This window comes from Anabrus simplex, chromosome 1 (genome assembly GCF_040414725.1).
Source record: "Anabrus simplex isolate iqAnaSimp1 chromosome 1, ASM4041472v1, whole genome shotgun sequence".
Lineage (NCBI taxonomy): Eukaryota > Metazoa > Arthropoda > Insecta > Orthoptera > Tettigoniidae > Anabrus > Anabrus simplex.
In genome coordinates, this window is record NC_090265.1 from 1,775,012,977 (window position 1) to 1,775,032,158 (window position 19,182).

General features: G+C 38.3%; 1 protein-coding gene across 2 annotated transcripts in view; it reads left to right on the plus strand.

Moving 5' to 3' along the window:
* Positions 1 to 1,379: 1,379 nt before the first annotated feature.
* The window catches only part of LOC136858802 (synaptic vesicle membrane protein VAT-1 homolog), a 208,906-nt gene continuing 191,103 nt past the window's right edge, over positions 1,380 to 19,182 (plus strand). The window contains exon 1 of one of the 2 annotated variants that reach the window (XM_067138619.2): positions 1,380 to 1,552. The gene's annotated coding sequence lies outside the window, so the exon portion shown is untranslated. Of the gene's footprint in view, positions 1,553 to 2,467; positions 2,591 to 19,182 lie in introns of those variants that run through there. The other variant, XM_067138620.2, reaches the window with a different exon arrangement.

Here is a 19,182-nt window from a genome sequence, read left to right on the forward strand (position 1 = left end):
CTGATTTGTTTTGGGTGATTTCCGAAAAAAGAGTAGCGTTACAAAAATGTTGCAAAGTTTGGGCTGGGAAGACTTGGGAGAAAGGAGACGAGTTGCACGACTAAGTGGTATATTCCGAGCTGTCAGTGGAAAGATGGCGTGGAATGATTTTATTTATTTATTTATTTATTTATTTATTTATTTATTTATTTATTTATTTATTTATTGCTAGTTGTTTTACGTCGCACCGACCAGGTCTTATGGCGACGATGGGATAGGAAAGACCTAGGAGTTGGAATGAAGCGACCGTGGCCTTAATTAAGGTACAGCCCCAGCATTTACCTAGTGTGAAAATGGGAAACCACGGAAAACCATCTTCAGGGTGGAATGACAGTAGACGAATAAGTTTGAGTAGCATTTTTAAAAGTAGGAAAGATCACAATATGAAGATAAAGTTGGAATTCAAGAGTACAGATGGGGCAAATATTATTTTATACATAGGAAGAGGAGTTAGGGATTGGAATAACTTACCAAGGGAGATGTTCAATAAATTTCCAATTTCTTTGCAATCATTTAAGAAAAGGCTAGAAAGCAACAGACAGGGAATCTGCTACCTGGGCGATTGCCTAATTGCAGATCAGTGGTGATTGATTGATAGATCGAATCACGAATGAAGAGATACTCAGTCGAATTGGTGAGAGGGGATCTATTTGGCTAAATTTGACGAGAAGAAGAGGTAGAATGATAGAAACACATCTTAAGACACCCAAGAGTGTTTCAGTTGGTTTTTTGAGAGAAGTGTAGGTGGTAGGAACGGTAGTGGTAGACCGAGGTATGAATATGACAAACAGATTAGTGCAGTTGTAGGATGCAGTATTTACGTAGAAATGAAAAGGTTCGCACTGGATAGGGTGGCATGGAGAGCTGCATCAAAGTAGTGTATGGATAGATTTCTCAAACAACAACACTAAGTAAACTTGTAAATTTGTCCTTTTAAAGATGAGTTGTTACATTTTATGAACAAAAAAAGGAAACACATTTTGTGTGGGTTTTTCTAGGCGAGCAAACCACGGAAAAGCATTTTCAGGGCTGCCAACAATGGGTTTCGAACCCACTATCTCCCGGCTGCAAGTTCACAGCTGCGCGCCCCTAACCGCATGGCCTTTTCTTGTTAGTGACTTACAATGGTTACCGAAACACACGCTCCTTCAATACCTGACTTAGCATGTCTTGTGACGGTGCATATCCACAATGTAATCAATCCCGAAAAGTATGACCTCTGAGGGTCAGTGAATTTAAAACATTCACATAGAGCAACACTTAGTACTGAAGACGTACCGCCAGAGATCGCACCTGTCGCGATCATGGAGTATAGTGCATTTCTCCACAAAGACCAAGGTCAGGTTTAGTGCGTTGGGCTGGTAGACCCACAAACCTCAGTCGCTCGCAGACAGACAACGTCGCATCACCACGTGATTAAAACCAACACACCAGGGATCTTGTTGTGACAGCAGTGAAGTGTCAGTCAAACAAAGCACGTTGGTGATACCTTCATCTAGAGCTAAGACGGTTGGTAAGTAATATGTTCGTGTCACAATTTGATCTGTAGGCCGGAAATTGCTTTGTGAAGTCAGTTAAGATTTTATATGACTTACCTGCTTGGAGTACACGTCAATTTAATGCAGACTTTGTTCTTTGCCACGTTTTATTGAAGCATTCGACGGTCGCTCTTTACATTTTGTCACTGCAAAATTTCCTCCTTTTAACTCCAATAATTTACAAAGTTCAACAGACTGACATATTTTAAGATTTTAAGTTTCAAGTAAAATAAAAGCTGGTATTTATATACTTCCAGGTATTATTGTTGTACTTGCTCACACATGGGTTGGAAACTTGAATACGGTCGGCCGGGCCCATTAAACAGCATTACGTAATCGACATCTTTACCTTTATGCTTCGTACGCCTATGACGAGTATGATTGGGAGTTACTAAATTGTTCGACTAGGAAAAACTGCTTAGTTCTTATTTGTCTACAGTACCACATAGGGGTTTCGCCTACTATTCACTTAAACAAATGCGAATTGTTTAACGCCGCTTTTACTGGTCTTTCAGTACGCTTTTGTTCACATTGCTGCAAAATTAGTTTCCTACTTACGCAATACTTTATTGAACATTGAGAATTTCCCCATTCTTTCGCGATATGGAATATGAAATGTAGCTGTCTGAACTTCGTAGGTGGTGACAAAAATGTGTTCCGAACCGGTACTTTTTTTTTTTTTTGTGACTGTGAAACTGAGTTCGCAAGTAAGTTTAAAAGTGTGCTAGTAGAATTACAGCGTGATGTTCATAAATTCGTAAGATTGCCCATCACATTACCTCTAAATGAAAATAAAAGGTTTGGGACGCCTGCTTTTATAAGAGTAGGATACACTTGCAAAATTTGCGATGCTTGCTGTTCGCAGCTGTCACTTCCAAAGCTACGCAGTTGGCGAGAACCGTGCAGTAGGACAAGTTCTATTTGAACAACTGTCAAATAGGAATGCCATATATGTTGCAGTGCCAGCCAAGGAAACACGAGTTTTAGAGCAATGCTCTCATTAAGGTTGATTGGTAAGCAGCGTCAGCAGGATAACTAAACATAGAAAATAATTGTGAAATGTATTTGTTATAGACTATAGCTTGTACTCGACGACATTCATTTTGTTCGAATGATACTTTCTGGAAACGTGTAGATCAGGTACGTCAAACTCATGTGTAGGGGAACCCGGGGTAATCAAAACATTATCATATAAATACCAAATGGTAACTAACCATATTTCTGCATTGCCATACACCAGAGTTACTCAATTTGTGCATGAGTTTTCTAATTACCCTATCAGTTTTGTATTTTATTTTCCTACATATGGTATTTATTTGTATCATCTGTTTAACCCTTGTTCTAATTGCCCCGGCTTCCCCTATAGGACAAATTCGACCGACAAATTTACTTCCAACAGCAAAGTGAAAAAACGCAATATTAGGGTTTTCCATATTTATTTTAAAGGATGTTAACATTTGACAAATATTATCTGGTCAAAGAATCCCATAACGTGGAATTAAGACAAACATTATTACATTTTTACTATCTATAACAAACTACATGCATGTGACGAGACCTTGTCCCGTTTCTCTACTGGGTCGGGTACGAATTCAGATGAACCTTGGTAGATTTTTACGGCCAGATGCCCTTCCTGACGTCAACCTCATCAGAGGAGTCAGATGAGATGAAATGAATGGCGTGTTATGACTGTATAAAAGGAGAGGATGAAAGCCGGTGCCGGCACATAGCCTACTTCTGTCCAATATCGCCAAGGGGTCTCCTTAAGGCTTTACGTCGCGATCCGACAGGCGAATCGCCATCAACAGCGTCATATGCCCTCACTCTATAAGAGCACTGCAGAGGAGTTTTGAATTGAATCCAGGCTTTTGGTACGCTATCTAGTGATAATTTGTGTACCACGACCTCTCTTACACTGCCAGCGAACATTCTGATCGTGATTTTTTTTTTCGACCAACGGAACTCGAACCGGCTAACCTCTGTCAAACCATACAGACTTGACGCCTTGACCAAGGCCACCAGGCGGGATTCTATAACAAACTGCTTATTTATGTAAGTATTGTCTGGAGGACGGAGTAAACGCTTAATGTCACTGTTTACTTGAGACTTGACACCTTTTTCTTAGAAACCAGAGTTTCTATCATCCATTTGACTTTGTGATGCCACTTTCAGAATGGAGGGTAAATGTTGTGCTGTCAGTCTTCATGTGTGAGCAATTTATTTTGACTTCATTAGTGAAAATAACTGACAGATGGGTGGACCCAAACATTGCTACTATTCTCGCTGCGAACTGGCGCATTTCAAGAGTATTGGCTTGGCAAATAAAAATAAAATTTAGGGATATCAATTTTCTTGAACTTCTTTTTCAATACAGTGTTTCACTGGCTGTCATGAAGTTCCATTTGGACGTTACTGAATATCAAATTTATTCCGTTTGGTTGTATAATTTCGCCTAGGTATTTGAATTTATCTACTTGGGAGATTTTCCCATATCTAGTGATTACAGGATGGTTAAATCCTGATTTTGTACCTTCCATATACTTCGTCTTTTCATATGAAATTTGCTGACCTGTTCTTGCCGCTATTTCATGAAGTTTTTCTGCGGACTGGAGTGCTTCTTGTTTGTTGTTGAAGATTGCAAAGGCGAGGCAATCAAGGGGATTTTTTTTTATAAATCTACCAATATTGATCCCTTTACTTTACTTTATTTTTCCATTCTCGAACCACTTTTTCCAGAACTAGATCGAATAGTAGTGATAATCCATCGCCTTCTCTGACCCCTGTTGGAATTTCAAATGGCGCTGAAATTTCTCCTAAAAATTAACTTTCGCTGTTGTGCCTGTTAAGTTTCCTTGATCAATTCTCTCTGTCGATTTGAAATTCAAGTATGTTGAATAGTCTGTCGGTCTGTTGAATCATAACATTTTTTTTAAGTCAACAGAGGTAACTATTGCTTGTTTTGCTTTACGAATTTGTAAAATAGTTTTTAGGTTTAAGATTTGTTCTGGGCATGATTTCCTTCTTGAATCCTGCCTGATATTGGCCGGTTTGTTTTTCTAGTCTATTCAGTAGGGCTTTAGAAAAGATTTTGTAGACGACTAATAGTAAGGAAATCTATTTGTTTATATCTGATTTATCCCTCTTTTTTATTTTACAAGTTGGCTCACGTCGCACCGACACAAACAGGTCTTATGGCGATTATCCCCTTTCTTGTGGAGTGGGTGAATCAGTGCATATTTCTATTCTTCTGGAATTTTCTCAGTATTCCAAATGTTCTGTATTTCTTGAATTGCGTAAGACATTTTCTCACCACCTGTTTTCAGCATTTCAGCAATTATCCCATCTTCTGGTGCTGCATTATCTTTCAATTCTTGCATTATTAGCTTGATTTCTTCTAGGGTAGGAGGTTGAGTTTGTATTGGTGTAGGTTTCTCAAAGGGTAATGGGTTTTATAGACTTTCTCAATTTAATACTTTTAAAGTAGTCTGCAAGAAGTTTGCAGTTTTTTGTTATTCGTTTCTAATGATCCGTCTGGACGTTTGCAGCAAGGACTGAGCGCTTGGTAATTTTGGAGTTCTTCTTTAAAATTCTTATTCTTTCCAGAGTTTTTCTGGAAGTTTTGTCCTATTTCCTTCCGACTGGTTTGGTCTTGTTTTCGTTTTTCTGATCTAATAATTTTGGATGTTTCTTTCTGTACTTAAGGAATTCTTGCCATTTGATTTCGCATTTATGCGAGCTACGTATTTGTCATGTTCTAATTCTTAGTTCTATTCCTTTGTCACATGTCATTCCACCATGTGTTACCATTTTCTAGACGTGTGCCTTCTGGGATGACTTGCATACTATATTTTTAGATTATTCCAGTCTGAGGGGACATTTGTGGTAAATTTTCAAGGTAAAATAGAATTAGAAAAATTCTGGGTCAATTTTGGCGTTTTGTGTTCTCATTTTGGACCTGTTACACTGAAACTTCACTTTTACTAAGGATAAGTAATGATCTGAATCTATATTTACTTTAACATTCAGACTTTTTGGTTTTGCCTGGTGATTGCCACATAATTTGAAATTCCCCTAGATATTGATTGGGGGATCTCCAGGTCATTTTCTTTCTGAATAGGGCCAAGAAATGTGTTGACATTAGTTTTAAATTAAAGATTTTTCAAGTCTTAATCTTTCTCCATTTCTTTTTGTTCTGTTATGTGCCGGATATAATCTACTATGCTCTTAAATTTCTTTTGTTTACCAATTTGTGCGCTGAAGTCTGGTAACAGTATATTGACATGGTGTTTCGGTATCTTATTTGAAACTTCCTCCAGCAGTTCCCAGAATTAATCTGCTTTACGTGGATCTTTCCAACTGAATATTTGTGGGAGCATGGACATTGATTAATCTGTACGCTTTGTTTCCCGATTTGCTCGAAAAGGAGCGAGATTCTTTCGGAAGGAGACGTGAAATTGAATACGCAATTGGTGAGGCTTTTCTTGACTGCAAAGGCTGTGCCGAACTGCAATAACATTTTCAGGAAAGATATTGCTGACTTCCCTTCATAAATTCTGTAGTTCCCCGATTCCATGTGATTTTAGTCTGCGTATAGTTTCTTGTTTTGCAAGAATTTGAATGTAAAATTTGTCCAATATGTCTGTTAATTGCATCAATTTGCCAGTTTTAAGTGATGTGTTAATGTTTAAAGTAGCTATAAGGTGTTTTGGCTTCGGTGGAAGAGATTTGGGAAGCTCAGATACATTCCCGCATGATGTTCTCGGTCCCCCAGAATCCGATGACCGAGATAAACTAGTACGTGTACTAGGACCTGGGGTAACTGTTTTGTCAACTGACATTTCCATCATGCTAACAAGTTGAAGATATTGGGGAGATCGAAGTCTGTCTCAGGGATACAACTAAGGTATTGGGCCTTGGAGGTTACCTCAGGATGTTTCCTGGCTGTTATTTTACAGCTTTAAGCCAACCCTTCTCCTATATTCGGCTTTATTTTTTCAAAGATGTATACGGAGGTATGTTTCACTACTGTATCCTGTCTTCTAAATAGTTACTATAAGTGTTTAATGTGATGCCATAAATTAGTTTGTATATTTTTAATACTGTTAAAAATAATGTATTGAGTATAAGCCCGTAGGTACATATGATTCAATTATGTGCTAAACATGCTCAAAAACAATGTTCTCTATACCTTGAAATTTCGATAACTCGAAATAATTTAGTTCCCGAGGTGATTAAGAGATATCGAGGTTCCACTGTACTAGAAATTAAAAACAAAGCAAACAAAACATGAGATCACTTCGATACCGCTTGAGCGTCCCGATTATTAGGGGGAAATTTACGAAAGCGGGTACATGTTGATGGAGCAGTGAGGAGATATTCTTCCTTTATGCTTGCGAGGGACCCACACTAAGAAATCCTATTACTAGGGCTTGGAAGTTGAGGAAAAATCTATTTTCTCTCTCTAGTGTCAGAGGACGTTCATTCTGGGTCATTGTAGGCCAGAAAATGGTGGGGGGGTTTTTGTCCTTTATTGCCTTTTCCGGCGTTTTATGGCTTTTTGCTTTACGTCGTACCGACACAGGGCTTATGGTGACGATGGGACAGAAAAGGACTAGGAATAGGTAGGAAGCGGCCGTGGTCTTAAGGTACAGCCCCATCATTTGCCTGGTGTGAAAATGGGAAATGACGGAAAACCATCTGCAGGGCTGTCGACAGTGGGATTCGAACCCACTATTTCCCAGATGCGAGCTCACAGCTGCGCGCCCCTAACCGCACGGCCAACTCGTCCGGTTTTTTTACTTTAGCCCTTTTTTAGTCTTAACGGCCTTTTCTGCAATTGCATCTTTACACTACTTTTTTACATTTGTTCGTCCATTACCTCTTAAAACTTCTTTTCTCTAGTAAATACTCGTACATGTATTTGAACCATATCTGAAAAGAGAAAATGAAATGAAAAATTAAACTAATGCCTGAAAAAAACAGGGGTATCAAATTATATGCAAGATAAGTGAAATATTGAAAAAAGGTCTTTTGCTTCAAGTATGAGCCCCTAACATCCGTTGACGTGATGAGATGTTTCTCAACGTGCTGTCTGAAAAGCGACGAGCCTTTACAGTTAAGAAGTGGAGATGACTATTTTGAAATAATTTAAAAACCACGACAAAGATCTCTCAATGTCCCTAACAGACTTCAACAAATGTCTTGATTTTCGTTAGTGAATATACTTAAACTACCTTCACAAATAGCATCTCATAAAAAGAAAATAGAATTCATCTCTTTGTCAATAATCCAAATGGAATTAAATTGTCTATAAACTTCGGGATATTATTTTTACACTGTTAATCATGCACCTGACTTGTTCTCACGTGTGCCTGCACAAACTATTTAGTTCTTCCTACTTAAGTAATCAGGAACCAGTAATTGCAGCTCTATCTAATCCTGATATTTATATAACTACTATTAAACATATTGTTTGTTACTTTTTTCTAAATGTGTTAGTTCTTCAAAATCTGTTAATTTTTCGTGATCTCTTTCTGTTTTGCATTTTATCATAATGCTATATTTTGTAATGTCTGTGATCAGAGTGCAATTCTGTTAGACATGTATCACAAATACTGGAAAGTCATCTGAGATAAGGTTTCCGAATTAGTTTCTGTAATCCTAGTGTGGTTAAGCCAAATACGATTCCAGTTATACTAATTTAAATTTCTTTCTCCAGGATGCCCATTGCGGGTTTGCTGAATTCATTCTAGGCGGCAAAAATATTTCACTTTAAATTCTGAAAGTACCTTTTCGACGCACGCAATTCTTTTTTTTTTTTTTTTTTTTTAATTTACCATATGCTAATTCAAAAATATATAACTTCATATGTTTGCACTGTGTGTTGTAAACGATCAGAAGTTTTCATTTTTCATTACATTACCTTATTAAATATGTCATTAACACCTAAATTATGAATGGATTTGGAGCGTATTTTTTCCCAGTTTCAGGTCCCTTTTTATATTTTTAGGTCTTTGAGGCAATTTATAAGTCTTAAACTTCTGATCCCTAGTCATTACCTATACTGAAAATTACAATGGAGACATAATTGGAAGTTCACACAGTAGTAAGAGTAGGAAGAAGTGTGTTAAAATGGTACTCACAGTTTGCTATAGAAGGTTATGATATCCACTGCACGTACTGTCGAAATACTCTGCAAAGTCAGCTTACTTGTTGTTCCTTCCGGTTCAAGCCATTCTTAATTTAATAATTTTACACTTGCATGGAATTCTTCCTAAGTTTCTGCTTTATATTCACCGCCCAGATATTTAACTCTTAAGTCAGGCGTGTCAAGGTACTCCGTGCAATACATTCATATATTCTTTCATATGACATACATACTTAAACGTGTTAAACACGGCGTTTGCATCATATTTGCCGAAAAACATACATTGTACCCCCTGTGGGTGCGGGATGCAGATGAATACACCCATGGTATCCCCTGCCAGTCGTCAGGCGACTAAAAGGGCTGACCAAAGGGGTGATTGAATTAGAACCATGAAACTACTTGTTACTAGAGTAGAACGTAGCCGCGAAGGCGGTTTGAAGAGAGTGGCGCAGTAACATTCGCGCGCTTTGTAGTATGACGTGTTTTTCGCTGAGCCAATAGAATCATTTCAGTAAGAGGTGCCTGTTTGTGCGGGTCACGAGTGAATGTTTTGAGTTTTATTTGTAAATATCATAATCAACGAATTTAGGGAACTATTTGCGTGTGTACGATAGATCCAGAAGGAGCAAAAAGACAAGTATTCCGTCGACAGGCGAGGGAAGTAGTATTTAAAGTGTGTATTTTGTAAGCATGCAGCAGCAGGCGTTCATAGGCGGATGTGAGGAACGCCATGTTGCCACGCCTCAAAAGACAGCACTCGCGTGTGGTATCGGCCTGCGAACAGTACAGAGGATAAAACAAGCTACGGAAATAAAAATGATGCAGTGTTCAGGTCGCCAGAGAGGAACCCTAAGGGCCATTTTCTCCAAATCGAGTTAAACCTGGTATAAATTAAACCCGTTTAACTGTAGTACCTAGTTTAAAGTTGCGTCCATTTTCTCCACCAATTTCTGACACTCGTTTAGTTTAAACGGGCGAGCTGTCGTTGGCGCTAACGTTGGCTGCACTGAAGGAATAGTCGAAGGCATGGTCGATTGGAATTGGCCAATCACAGCCAAGTAATTCAATGACCGACATTTTTGTAATAATATCAGCTGTTTGTGGCGAATTAATGCTATCGTACGTAGTGAATAATGAACAAATTCGGCGGGATATTAGCTTTACTGATAAATAAATTGTTTACATTTGTGCGAAGTGTTGTCATATAATTTTACCTATTGCTGTCTACAATTTCTTGGAACGTACTTTTATTTCTTATTTTTCTGTCATGCTTTACCATAAACAAGTACCGTGCGCCTAATACGTGTCTTTTGATGTCTGTATTGTCTTACGGAACACACGGGAACGTTGAAATATTAAAATCCTGGTCTTTCAGCAATAGGCCTACGGTATTCCTTTCCTCAGAAAATCAACATTTATGTGAATTTCAAGTAAACAAATTCCAAGCATGCTCGGGATCTATCTCCTATCAAAATCCATCGCCCTCGGCCGGGATCAATCTCACAAACCTTGGATCCAGCAGACAGACCACTGAGGATGTATTATTTGGAGATGTATTACTTGATTCCATATTCGTTTATAACATTAAGTTCGCGATATGTCGTACTGTATGCATAATACTCTTCTCCCTATAGCATTAATATTTCTATTGCTGGTATGCTGGCAATAGATACGATGAAACATTCTTAACTATAATTTATTCTATTACAAATTTACTAGCAAGCATGAAACACTTTATTGTTTTTTTGATCCTATAAATATAGATAGATAGATAGATAAAGCCTTTATTTTCTGTGGCGAAGTTAGGGCTCTTGGCCCCTTCTTACACTTAAGAAATTGTATACCACCACCTCTCCTACCGCGCCGGTCAACATTCTGATGGTAAAAATATTTTCGACAAATTGGATTCGAACCGTTTTGTCACGAATTCGGACGATGCTGACTTAACGCTTTAGCGACCACAGCCACCAGGTACCGCATGAAGCGCGGACGTATTACACGATTTATGTAGGAATATTTTTATGTTTCACATTACAGTATTCATACCACCAACAGTATTTTACAGTATATAATATTATAAGGAGACTGCAATTTAAGGTCTGTGGTCCCAGTTAATGAAAAAAATGCCTGCTGCATCATATCTTAAAGCAACCAGAATCATTGCTTCTAGCGAAATAGCATTATTTCGTGCAGTTGACGTTTTAAATGAATCCTTCTTCGATACTAGACAATCCTTGCTGTTCGCTTATGAATTATAAATCCATCAAAGAACTCCGTTACATCCGATTTTCCAAGATTGTAAACTTTTGTTGGAACGCGGCTTCTTAACCTCTCTTGCACATCAAAATTTTCCTATTTAACCAAAGACTTCAATCAATTCTCCCATTTTTCTAATGCTAATACTAGGTTATAATTTTAGTACGTTTTTCATTAAAGAGCTGCAGTACTGGTAGTCAAAACTAACCCTTCTATTAGGAAAATCACAGATACGTTAATAAAATGTCAAGAAGGTTGAATATAAACAGCAGTTTAAACCAACAATATAGAAGGTTTAACTCTGAGCCAGGCTTAAACTTGATACAAAGTTTAGACCAATATGGGGAAAATGAATGTTAGTTTAAACTCAGACTTAAACCAGATTAAAATAAACCTAGTTTAAACTCATTTGGGGAAAACGGCCCTAAGAGGAAGAAGCCAGTGACGGACCTCGATTTCAATAAAAATGTTATGTATAAAAACGGTGAATATCCTACGGCATTGAACCTGGCCAGTCCATTTGCCTTCCTTAATATCTCGAAATTTTTCCTCAACACTTTCGCGGGGTTTGATGTTAAAAATTAATTTGGACTTTTAGGAAACGTTTAAGCCCACGAAAAATATAGGTCATCGCTTTGGAATTCAAGATACAACTGGATGAAAAAATGTTCACACGTTCATGCTGTTATGAGTAGCCAAATTGTCATCACCTCATCTCATACTTCTCTCTGCGCAACGAAACCGCCTTCCGGGCTGCGTTCTACTCTAGTAACATCACGCGGGAAAAACCATGGGTCGCCTTTACTTGCTAGTAGTACCACTGTTAGGTATACAATATAGGTTTGTGATTAGTAGCAATAATGGACGGGTCACTGTGGGTTTACAGTACGTGTGATTAGTACCACTATATGCGTAACACCACGGGCTTGCGTTGCCTGTGATTAGTACACCTATGTAAGGAACACCACGGATTTGCGTTGCGTTGCCATTTTGTAAGAAACTCTATAGGTGTTGCCTGTGCGACGTACAATGCTTCTGAGTAGTACCATAACGTTTGGAACACTGTGCGTCTACGCTACTCTTGAGTAGTACTTTAACTTGAGAAATAAGTACCATTGTGAGGGGCCGGTTACCTGGATTTTGGACCCCTTTGGACAACAATCGTAGATTCAAAACTGATTTGTAAGCAGTCCCTTAGTAATACTAATTTTTCAGTACAGTTTCTGGGAAGGTGAGGCATTGCGGGTCGGATCCACTGATCAAGTACACAATCATTCTTCATTTTTTAATTCTAGCCAGTGAATGGAAAATTATTAATTTAAATTAACTTTCAGTATTTTGATTTGGGTTCGCTGATTATTTTAAATTCATATTTATCCTTGCTTTCATAATCACGTTTTAAATTCGTTATTGGATGAAAATTGGACTTTAGAATTGTCATTGCATTTCTTCTCATTTCGTACAATTAGGGGGCGATGAGCTAGATGTTAGCCCCTTGAACCACAAGCAGCAGCAGCAGCATCATAACATGCTTTATAGTCGGTGTACCAGGAAAAAAAAACTTTAAAGGTTGCCATAAGCAATGAAGTATAAAAGGCATTAGGGGCTTAACGTACTCAACTCTTACGAACAATTATGAAGCAGAATAATACCGAATATTATGTTGCTACTGAGAGTTTCCTAAATGTCTGACTAAATTTACAAACATATATAAATCTGGCTTTAAATTGAAAAATCTGAATATCTGCATTTAAAATGGAAATTATGAAAATTAACATTCATTAAATAAAATAAACACTTGTTGAACCTTGTACTCACACTTACTTGTTACCTGCTTACTTACACATACGTTATTTGAAGGGCGCCAGCTGTCACTCAGTACAGCAATAATAGAATGAGACTCTTGACCATCTCTAGGGTGTGGGGTAATAAGCTTACTTTTGACAACATACCATATCAGTTCTGGGAAAAGGAGATTGGCGTTCGGTTTCCCCATTAATTTTGAGGTTAAGATATTTTACTGTCAATGAAATGAAACTCTGAATTCGTTTGATAGAACAATATATATTCTTTGAATAATATATCAAAAAATAGTGAGTCTTGTTGCGATAAAACAGATGAGAATATGAAATTATGACATTGCAACTGAAAGAAACTAGGCATGAATTTGAATTCTTCTTGACCGGACATGTAACAATTTATACGAAATATTTCCCTCACTGATTCACTTGACTGTACCTTTAACACTTTTAGTGTAATTACGACGTATTCCTTTGATCTGGTGTTTACTGTAGATGTGTCACGCCTAACGTGGTGATACATCCTTGAGACTGCTTCTTCTCCATATCATTTGACTTCTTTGTAAGTCAATATGGTATGACCTCTTGGCAGGTCCAGGCTTGCCCTCTCTGACTCCTTGGTAAGCCTTGCGTCCGCGTCTTCCACTAAGTGACGGACCAACCATTTGGTCTCACTCTCTCAATGACCAATAATGGCTCACTGAGTCTTCACCATCTCTCGTTCACACTGGTTGACTGACCAACTAAGGCCTCTTGATCTAGTAGACTACTTCACTGTACTGCATCCGTATAAGTAATGACTGACGCTACAATGTGCATCCACCTTATATAGACGTTGGTTGACACAACTACGTAATCTCCAGAAATAACAATGACATACTCCCACCTACGCGACAAATATTACATACAGTGGTGAAATAGCCCCGCGGCGACTGAGTCCGTGCGCGCATTGCTAAATAAATACGATGACGTAGCCATGGAGTGGCGATGACTTGGCAGAATCGCCAGTGTTATAGCAATATAACGACGTCACTTCCAATCTCTGATATATACAATTCTCACTGTACAGGTATTGAGTGTTATTCTACACATACGTATATATGTATACATCTAAGTACAATCTTGCAAGCAACAGGCAATTGCAAAATCGAATTGAATAAAACGGATAAATACAATAATAGTAATAATATCACAGATAAAATAATAATAATAATACTGACATAATAATAATAATAATAATAATAAAATACAGATAAAATCATACAATAATAAAAATACAGATATCATCTTGTAACGGGATTTGAACCGTTACACTACAATATCCCTTCTGTAGAAGAACGTAATTTTTTATAAACTTACTCAAAAATAGGCTTATGATTAAAAGTAGCACCTCTTCAAGCAACCGTATTGGTACAAAAGTACTCGAATAAACACACTAAGAAATGACTGTCAGTCCTTATGCCACTGCCGATGTAGCTGTGTGTTTCAACTGTTACTTGTAGAGAAAAACACGTGACTGAAGCCTGTCACTGCACAGTCCTGAGTCAGCAACGTGGAGAGGTACAAGCCGAAGCACTCGCGTGTACAGGGCAAGCTTTGACACCCATGCCCTAAATCGTCTCTATGCCTACTTTCTATAGACGTCTCTTCCACTGATTCTCCATAGAATACAAGATTTTCGTAATGTCATCTTTTAAACCTTTATGCCTATATACACCCATTAACCCCCACACCATTCCGCTTACTTCTCTTTATTGACAAACTTTAGATAATTTCGCAGAATTCGAATGTGCCTTTGGTCTTATAGCCGGCCCCGTGGTGTAGGAATAGCATGCCTGGCTCTTATCTGGGTCCCTGGCTTAGATTCAACTCCATTATTAATAGTAATACTATCGTAAACAACAAATGCATCGCATTTGGGAAATATCCCGGTGGCAGTGGTGTGAATACCGGGCGAGTGGCCGTGCGGTTGGGGGCGCCCGGCTGTGAGCTTGCACCCGGGAGATAATGGGTTCGAATCCCACTATTGGTAGCCCTGAATGTGGTTTTCCGTGGTTTCCCATTTTCACACTGGGCCACGGCCGCTTCCTTCCAACTCCTAGGCCTTTCCTACCCCATCGCCGCCACTAGGCCTATCTGTGTCGGTGCGACGTAAAGCCATTAGCAAAAAAAAAAGTGTGATAATAAAGTTAAAACGTACGTACCAAACAACAGAACAAGTAATTCAATGGAAGGAGAATATTACAAGAAATATTACTAGTTTAATATTCTAAACACAGGCCAGATCAGAGATTTTTACCTTGATCTGAGGGCTGGTTCGTGGTCCACTCAGCGTACGTGATTGCAATTGAGGAGCTATTTGACGATGAGATGGCGGCTCCAGCCTAGAAAAAATGACGGCAGAGAGAATTCATCGTGCTCACCACACGACACCTCGTAATCTGCAGGCCTTCGGGCTGAGCAGTGGTTGGTTGGTAGGTCAATGCCCTTCGGAGATATTGCATCATGGGGTTTGGTTTTGGTCTTAGATGTGCCATAATCATCTGCTTCTGAATAGATTTCACTCTAATAGTTAACTTTCTATCTTCGTTCTGAATGGCTATATCCCAAGTCTCTTGTCGGAGGTACTGCCTTGCAAGTTGTGTAGGCCTATCCGGCTGTTGAAATCAATTATAATGCATTGAGGGGCCAGCGACTTAGCTGTTAAGGTATGTTTTAACGTTTCGAAGGAAAATCCAAAATTCTTAACAGATTTTTTTGAGTTTCATACCATAAAACAAAAAATATTAAACTAACAGTTTTGTATAATGCAATCAAAATTTTGTGCCTTATCTTCACCCAAAAAATTAGTTTAATGAAAAAACACATAAATTTTCAAAATGTCATAAAAATTCCAAAATTGTTATAATCTTGAAATTGTTTTCACCAAGTTGAAGTATTTCATTCATAGAATGTTGTGAACTAGGATCTTTTAATTATCAAAAACAGAAAGTGAGCTAGACATAATTTTTGACAAAAGTTTAAAAATAATTAATCACCTGTGTTACAATGGATATAAAAATAAAAATAACAACAACAATATTCACAATATTAACAAAGTACTAGTTTACAACATTCCCACATTCATTAGCTTTAATTTAATCTATCATTGATTTTTCTATCTCAATTTTAAGGATATTTAAATTTATTTGAAATATGGGAAGGTGTGCAAAAAGTTACATTCAAGAAAAACAGCACTGAAGTTTTAGGACTAAGTTATGAACATAACCCACTTATTTGGGCATCTAGAAGCTTGCCTGCTCCATAGGTTGGACCCTCTTTTAGAAGTTGCTTGTCTTCTTTTAGTTTTCTTCTGCCTCTCAAGTACTGCCTCCTCTGCTTTTGTTCTGCAGTACTTTGATTTGCACCTTTGTGTAATGGTACTGCAGCAGCTTCAAGTACACCAGATGATGTATACTTGCCAGGAGCAATTCCCATCCTCTTCAGTATTTCTATTTCCACTCCGTTCTCCCAGTTGAAATGGCAAACAACATCCATCACTCCTAATTTTTAAGGTATCAAGCCCCACATTTATGTCTCCTTAGGACACCTTCTCCATACCATGGCATTGAATGACTCATTATCTTGAGTCAATCCATGCAAGGAGTTAGCATTTCTGGATTGGTGAGTCGCTCATATATAGGCTTCACTGTTTGAAGAATGCCAAAGGGCAGGCCTGGTTTGAATTAAAATTGTTCTATTATTTGCTTTAGCTCACTGATATGAGTTCCTACAGGACACCAATGGTAGGTGGGACAGTCCTTTGTTGCTGTCAAATGGTACAATGTGGCCCATATGCCATTTGACATGACGTGAATACCGCTTGTGTTGGAACGTAAAGCAATTCCAATTAATTTTGCATCTTATCGATGAGTGCTCCTGTCAGTTGGGGAATTCATAATCACAGTTGCTGCAAAACAATGCAAGGGACATTCCCTAACCAAATCTCAGAATTTCTAGGTTTTTACAAAAAACTGTATTACAGCTGAAGCAACTAGGGAAAGCTAATGCAAATAATATATGTGTAAAGCACTCTATGTCAATAATGATATTGTAAATGTCACTAACACTATCAGATTCAATATTTACAGATGAAAGTTTGGACTGAGAATCACTAGAAAATGATTCCCTTACATTAGGCCTACCTTCCGTCTCACTATTTATACTGATAGCACAAGTAACACTGACATTCACCATGCTATGTCTGTTTCCATGAAATTTTCTCTTTTTCTTTGCTCTACATCGGCTTTTAGAACCCATTTTGTACACACTCACAGAGAAACAAACTCTTTGGTCACAATGTGAAAGACCACTTGGCCACAAGGAAGGTTTATTTATATCCGTTGCCTATCAATGGAATAAAAGTCTTTGGAATATACAAGTATTGACATCTGTTAGTCAGAACTATTAACTATGTACTCAGGAGGCAAGCCGCACCAACGAGGTAAATTTGAATAAGAAAATCTGACAAGATGTTTACATGTAAGCAGGACACTGCAGCCACGCCCCTTATCACGCGCGCACGTGGCTATTTAAATCTTATTTTCGGATACTTACAGTTGGAATATATGTATGAATTATATCCCATTTTGAAGTAGAGACTTCAGGCTTTCATTTCCAGTGAAAAAATTAAAATGGCATTTTTGGGCAAAAAAGGCGATTTCGAACGTTAATACATACCAGCCACTTTAAACAAACATCATAATGTATTGATAACATTTTTACCAGCACAACGTAATGTCACGTGTTAGTTGAACATACGTACATATTTCACAATTTTGTTTTCAGTTCTCCGGTTGATTCTGCTTAACACAAGTAGTCTTCTTGCGAGGTGTTACGAGAAATGTGAAAGACGATCATATTTTGACACCCTGTGGGGAAGGGACGCAGACGAAGAATACACCCACGGTATCCCCTGCCTGTCGTAAGAGGCTACTAAAAGTGGTGACCAAGGGATGACATTAGCACTATGATACTACTTACTTATTCGTACCATTACGTGTCGACGTTCCTTGCGACTATAGTACCACCTTGCGAGGAAAACCGTGAGTCTACGTTACACAGGAAAAATACCATTATGCGAGGAACACTACGGTTCTGGGTATTGCTCGTGATATCGTGTTCATTCCACCGGCCGGTTCAAAGTGTTCAGAATGGATCTGTTACCGATGGGTAGTACCACCGTGATAAACACCTCCGGTTTGAGTGGCGCCCGTGATTAAGTACCACTACGTACGGGAAAACCATAGGTCTGCGTTGCCTGATCGCCAGTAATTAAGGCATTATGAATTGGATCGGCTTGTGATTTTTGTTTGACGATCATTTTTTCATCCGTTTTAGATTCTAGTCAGTGGATACATTTTGAAGTTAAATTTTCATTTCCTTCACCTCGTACCATTAGGGGCCGATGACATGGTTGTTAGGCCCCTTTAAACAACTATCCCAATAATAATTTTCCTTGTGAATGTGACAATCGAGGGCTCTGGTGCAAGAAATGCACCGGTGCACTGCAGGACATCCATAGCAGTAGAAGATAATCTCGGGTTTACAGCACCTGCTTAATGAATATAATTGTTAATTCCGGAACAGTATCTAGATAGATACCGTTAGGAGGAAGGAAAACGTTAGCTCGTGGAGATTAAATTGTACTGTGGACTTCAGAACTAACAGACTGTAACGTCATTAATTAACAAGGATATAAAATGCTTCACAGAATTATTCCTCTACAGAAGAACGGTTCAGTAGCGCAGTTCGCTTCCTGTTTACAAGTTTTCGGGTTGGAAATTCGGTATAAATCTGTTTGCGTTAAGAGTACCTAATTCCTTCAACCTGGCAACCCTCATTGTCGCTATAAATGTGGTTGTGTTAAACATCAATCACTACTGATCTGCATTAAGGGCAGTTGCCCAGATGGCAGATTCCCTATCTGCTGTTTACCTGTCTTTTTCTTAAAAGATTTCCAATAAATTGGAAATTTATTGAACACTAGCAAATGTACTCGCGCCTCGGTACGGTTTTCTACATTGTATACGGATTTCTCCGTAAATTACTGTTAAGTGCGATTATATTAAATTGCATGTCTCTTTGCCCTATCTGAAAAACAAAGCGGGGAAAACACCATACGCTGTTTCCGACGTAAGGTAGGCATTGGGGAATTTTGTTGATAACGACAGGCCATACTTCCTACAGCCAGTCACAATCTAGCTGGAGAGATTTGATAATCGAGAAATGCAATGCTATCTAACGTATAAAATATAGACACAATAGGCTAAGTTATGACCAAAAAATATAGATGTCTCCAAATTGAACGGCGATTGTGCTATCTGTTTTGTGATACGACTTGCCGTTTAGCCACCAATTATCC